Source organism: Oxyura jamaicensis, chromosome 1, assembly GCF_011077185.1.
Source record: "Oxyura jamaicensis isolate SHBP4307 breed ruddy duck chromosome 1, BPBGC_Ojam_1.0, whole genome shotgun sequence".
Classification (NCBI taxonomy): Eukaryota; Metazoa; Chordata; class Aves; order Anseriformes; family Anatidae; genus Oxyura; species Oxyura jamaicensis.
In genome coordinates, this window is record NC_048893.1 from 54,073,665 (window position 1) to 54,079,664 (window position 6,000).

Genomic DNA, 6,000 nt, shown 5'->3' on the forward strand with positions numbered 1-6,000 from the left:
AGCCTCCCTGTCCCGTGTGTGAATAATCCAACCTGCTCACACAGGTGAGTCCTGACAACAGGCGGTCTCCTGATGGTAACTGCCCCGACCTTTAGGCTAAGGGAGGCAGCTGTGTGTCACAGCCTTCATCCTTTCCCAGCTCTTCCTCCCCACATTCACCTGATGACAGTCCAGCTGAATTCCGAACGCTTCCAGTTTTCCTTGGCAGTGCCCCGCTCCCGGCTTCCTCCTCCGCTGGTAGGCAGAGTACGACATCGGGGCTGGTGCCCGCTGTAATGCTTAACTGCACTTCATGCATGAGCACATTGTACGTGCCTAATAACCATGTAAGAGCTGTTGTTTTTTTTTCCCTTCCTAGCTTCTGTTTCCCTCAATCAGCCTTAACTCTGCCTTGGCTCTGCTCCATTTCTCCTCCCTGGCACAGGTCGTTAGTTTTTTTTTTCCCCCGCACCTTCGCAGGAATGAGCTGTGGCCTTTTAAGGAGCGAGGAAGCACCGCTCCAAGTCCCGTGTGTCCCGCCGCAACCGCGCCGCTGCAGGCGTCACCCTTCCCACCTGCTCTCACCGGCCCGGGCACCGCGGGGCGCGGGCAGCAGCGAGAAGCGGTGCCGGCCCCCCGAGGTGGGCTGCCTTCCCGGCAGGGCTGAGCTCACGGCCTGGCGTGTGGCCCGCGCGGTGCGCTGCCTGCGGTGATGTCATCTGGGAAGCTGTGAGCAGAGAGAAATGGCTTTACGGCGGGGACCGCAGAAGCTGTGCTGCTGGTGTCCCGCTCCTGTTTCGGGCCGAGCGGTTCACCCTGCACCTCGGTGTTCCCGGCTGCTCTGTAAACGCTTCAAGTAAAGGCTGTCTCCACTTCCCTGCATGTGCAGGAAAAGTAGGGGAACAGCGTCACGTACCCAACAATAGCCAACTTTTATGCTTCACCATCCCACAGAACAGGAAAAAACACAGTGACTTTGCATTGTGCGTTTAAGAGACAGTATAAATTAGCTATTTTATCACTTCCTTCTGAGGAAAAGTGCAGCTAATGTGCGGGTCGGCTATTAAAGCACCAGCGTGCTTTATACGAAAGCCAGAACTGTTCCTGTGAGATAAACACTGGAGCCCCACGTACACAGGGAGAAACCCTCCAGAAACTGCCTGGCTGGCAGAGAGGAAGAGGAGGAGGTTGGGTGCACCGTGATGCTGCGCATTGTTTTCACCACAGTGCAGGCCTAAAAGTGCAGAGGTGTTTTCTGCAGCGGGATCTCAATTCAAATCCCCGGCCGGCGATGGCTAGGGAGGCTTCAGGAGGTGCAAGCAGGAAGCACTGCAAGGAGCGTGTTTATGTAGCGGTTAAAAGAGGGGTTGCACAGCAATTTTCATGCCAGCTGAATGTGATCTTGGTCTTTCCTGAGAGCAGGGAGCCAAGGCAGTAGGTTGTTTCTCAGAAACAGCTGTTCTGTACATGTGAGTTGAGAAAACCTCTGTGTTCTCACTCGGGCAAGGATGCCGTTGTTCCTCCCTTTCGGAGTTAAACACATCCAACGTTCCCCTGATCTGTTAAACATTTACTCTCCCGCCCAGGCATTACAGCAGTGCTCTCTGCTTCTCATGTTCCCGGTTGCTATTTTAAGCACGTGTGGCAGTCGCCGCCTCTCCAAGGGGAGCGAAGCTGAGCTGACCCCGCTGCTCGCTGCCCGGCTGCGCTCTGAACCCAGCGCTGAGATTTCCCCCCCCCACAGTTCACATGCGGCGCCTCCACCCTCGCAGTCCAGTTGAAGACACCCGGTTCACAGCAAGCAGAGCTTTTTCATCCCTTTCTGCTGGCTTGCATCGAACCCGAGAGCAGCAGCTGCTGCTTTCCTGAGCCGTCTGGCTCCGTCTGCTGAAGCCTCGCAGGGTGAGAGCCGTGCTGCTGCCGTGCCCGGCGTGCTGCGCCGAGCCCCCACGACGTGCTGATAGGGGACGGGAAACTCAGGCTGCCTGACGCGCAGCACACGGGGGTTGTGAGCGTGGACAGGGCCAGTTGTGGCCGCATTTGGCTCCAGCTGGCTCCACAGGCAGTAAATCCTACAACAAAGCAAGCATCGGGCCCATGTCAACGAGAGCAGCCGCTGCTAGCGCTGCCCTTGGCAGGGCCGGTTGCCAACCTAGCCTGGCTGCTCTCGGCTTTGTTTTTTATCTCCTCCCCCCCCATTTTTCTCAACTAATTACAGGATTTGCACGGATTTGGCAACTTGGATCTCGAACCCGGGCAGGCCATTAGCAGCAGCGTTCAGCTCAGCGGCGTTCCAAAGCGTTGCTGAATTGTGCTGAGCGTTCATCGTTGCTTTCAGTTTTCTGCAGGTTAAATTGCAAGTTGCTCGTAGCTCGGCCAGCTGCAATATCCTCAGCAATAAAACGATAAGGCAAAGTACAGAAGGTTCGAGTGCTGGATCTAAATCAAAACAGATCACAGGTGAGACGTCCCATCCTCCCCGCCTGCTCTGCAACCCACCCAGGCCTAAGTCCACCTCCACCAGCAGGGCAGGCACGAGAGCAGGGAGAAGGAAAAGGCAGCTGTGCTTCGCCACGGCCTTTCTGCCACTTGTCTTTCTGCCCTCGGCTCACTCGTGAGCCTTGTGGTTTCTCTGCCAGCACTTTCCACTCGAAGCCTTTCTCGAGCAGAAGCCGGAGGCTGCAGCTGGCCGCCAGCGTGTTAGCCAGGGCGGGGCGTGCTTGGCAGCGCCCGGGCCCTGCCTCGGGCTGTGCACGGGGACAGGGACGGGCGGCTTCATCCCATGTGGGTGCTGCGCGAGCCTGGGCGTGCTCCAGGGAAGGGAGGAGGTGACAGCAGCAGGGGACACCTGCTGCCAGCAGAAGGGGACCGGAGCCGGCCTCTTTGCCGAGCTCCTGGTGCGCACCGCTGCTCGCCTGCAGGCACCCCAGCTGCATCCTCCATCTCAGCAGACGAGTGCTTGAGCAATACAGAAAAACAGGAAATTTTTGCAGCCGGAGCCCTCAGAAGCACCCCCTCCTGAGCCGTCCAGCGGGTACAAAATGCACCAGCGATTTTGGTGCTTTCCGGAGACCTTCAGTGCAGCTTCTCGTGCCGGTCTCGCCTTGCACGGGGAGGGCGGCTGTGCCTCGGGGCAGACACGCTGCAGCCCGCGGGTGCTCGGGGCTCGCTCAGCTCCGTCCCCTTGGGCTGCCGCGAGCACGGGGCCGCGCCATGCAGCCAGCAGCAGCAGCTGATGCAAACACAGGGTTGCACCGCGCGCAAGCCGCAGCATGCCTTCCAGTATTTATATAACACCGTTTTGCTTTAATCTGGCTTTTTAAGTAAATTGTCAAGGCCCTTTCTGTTCACCGGGAGCCTCTCTTTTTCTTTTCTTTTCTTTTTTTTTTTTTTTTGACTGCAAGTTTCGTCTTTCAAAGCTTGGCCAGTTGTGAGTGATGCTGAAAAATCCCATTTGCAGCGGCTTTTTGTTCCAAGGCTGCATTGTTCGGGCAGAAGTGGTTGTTTTCTTTTCATCCTGGCATAGCTCAGGAGTGACTGCATGGTCTTAGCTCCAACTTTCTAAAAATACTCACCCGTGAGGCGAGATCTGCCGTGGCTCAGACCAGCAGACTAATGCTTGGGAAAGGCGTGATGGCCTGAGAGGAAGCCGGTGGCAGCGTGGTGCCAGCTCTTTGGTGACTGCAAGCAGTGGATTTGCAGCATGTGTCAGCCAGAAAGCATTCATTCACTGGGCGCTTTGGGGCGCAGCAGCCAGGGCACCGAGTACAGGGGATGTCCAGGGAGTGCCTGCACTGTCCCCACTGCCTGCGGGGAGCTATGGGGTAGCTCAGAAGTCACAAAGAAAAGCACCTCCTGCTGCGTGGGGAAGCAGGGCTGAAAGATGAGCCTGCTCCCCGTCAGAGGTTGGTCTCAGCAACCACATCCTCTTCTCGGAGCGTGAGACGCCCAGCTCTGGGGGAGGGGGTGGCAGGGATGTAGCTGAGCATAAATCAGGCGTGTGGTGGATTGCAGGAAAGCGTGCGGGAGCAACTTCTCGTCCTGCCCCTGGCTGATGGCAGGAAGCTCCCCAGGTGACTGCTTTAGCAGCTGCTGGGACAGGAGACCTCATTGTTCTGGGCTCGGGATTTTACAGCCGTGCCAGCTTTCGGCAGGAAGCAGTGAGACAAAAAACCCTCAAGTTCTTCTTCCTCCTGCACCAGATTCTCTCTCCAGGGGCCGAGCCTTCAGTTTGGCTCCTTGGGGGCTCGCCACCGAGGACACCCAGCTTTCCCCTGCCAGCCTGCCAGGTGTGATGGGTTTCAACTACTGGGCTTTTCCCTGGAGCCTGGACATCATTAAATGTCGCTGTTCTCAAGCCTGCCACTGCATTTCTAGTGCTAGACTGTGCGGTTGCCCAGCACGCCAGCCCTGGGTACCTGTCTGGGACTTTGCTTCCCCTTCCCTTTTCCCTGGAGCTCAACTCTGTTCCTAATTCAGGTTTCTTTGGTGACGCTCAGAGGAAGTACACTCAGGGTCATCTCCATCTGGCATGGTACAGGGGGCAGCACCCTTAGGATTCAGGGATGCAGGAGCAGGAGAGACCCCTCTGGGGTCCTGGATGTGGCTGTGTCCACAAGCAAGCTCTGTAGGTTGATGCCATCTCCAGCAGCTGCCACTCTCCTGCTGTGCAGTGCCTCCCCGTGATGGTGACCTGAGTTTCCAGCCTTGTCCCTTCAAGCCAAGCTTTGCCAGTGCTCAGCCCTGAGCCTGCCCCCTGCCTTCTCCTTCCTGTAGGATTTCCACCAAGGCCAGGAGCAAAGGTTGCATTCCCTTTGAGGAGCTGACTGGCTGTGGCTTTTCTGATGCCGGCAGCTTCCCTCAATAAACCCACCGCAGTTTTGCTGCAGGTGCCAGCTGGCAGTGGGGCAGAAGTGCCTGGTGCTGTCATCACACCAGGCTGCAGCTCAGCCCGTTCCTGTGTCCTGTCACTGCCACTTAGCAGCCGCCGTGTGTGCCCTCCTGTCCCAGAGCTGGCTCCGGCCGTGGCTGCTCCCTCGCTGCGGCATCACTGTGCTTGATGTGACAGCTGCATTTTGTCACCCCAATAAACAGCACAATTCCCCAAAACAGGGGCAGGGCTGCCAATATTCGGCTGAGGAGAGAGCTGAGGATGTGAGAAAGCAGAGATCATTTATGTGTCCTGCAAGTGTCAAGTCCCTTTGTGTCTCCTCTCGATGCACAGACATCAGTATGGCAGCAGGGACAGCGTTAAAATCAGTAACTTGCACCGGGACAACACTTGGGCCGTGAAGGCTGGGTGCCTACGAACAGTGCCCGTGTGGAAATGGAGGAGGACAAGGGAAATATAATGACACCCGATGGGGCTGCTTCCCCCAGCTGGGTGCCCTGGCTCTGCCCCAGCCCCATTGCGCTGCCCTCTCCTGTGCTGGGCTGGGGGGGGTGGTGGTGGGGGAACAGGAAGGCCCTCGTTATTCAGGGCTTGCTAATTAGACGGGAATGTTATCTCCAGCCCAGATGTCGGCTCTGACCTCCCTCTAACCTCCTGCTGGAAATCAAAACAGACGCAACTCTGTTTGTTTTAAAATAACAAAAATAAGCTTTTGGGGTGAAGTAGGAAAATCTGGCCCGCGGGGTACGGCTGGGGAGGGAGGAGGGCACGCGACCAGATAAGCCTGGTGAGATGTGCTGGGTGGCAGAGCTGGGAGGGATGGGCTGAGGACAAAGTCCTGTGGATTATGGTGGCTGCGCACATATGCTGAGTCCTCTAAGAAGAGAAGGATCTGGGGAGACCTTATAGTGGCCTTCCAGTACGTAAAGGGGGCCTACAGGAAAGCTGGGGAGAGACTCTCTCAGGGAGTATAGTGATAGGACAAGGGGAATGGCTTTATACTAAAAGAGGGTAGGTTTATGTTAGGTATTAGGAAGAAATTATTTACTTTGAGGGTGGTGAGGCCCTGGCACAGGCTGCCCAGAGAAGCTGTGGATACCCCATCCCTGGAGTGTTCAAGGCCAGGCTGG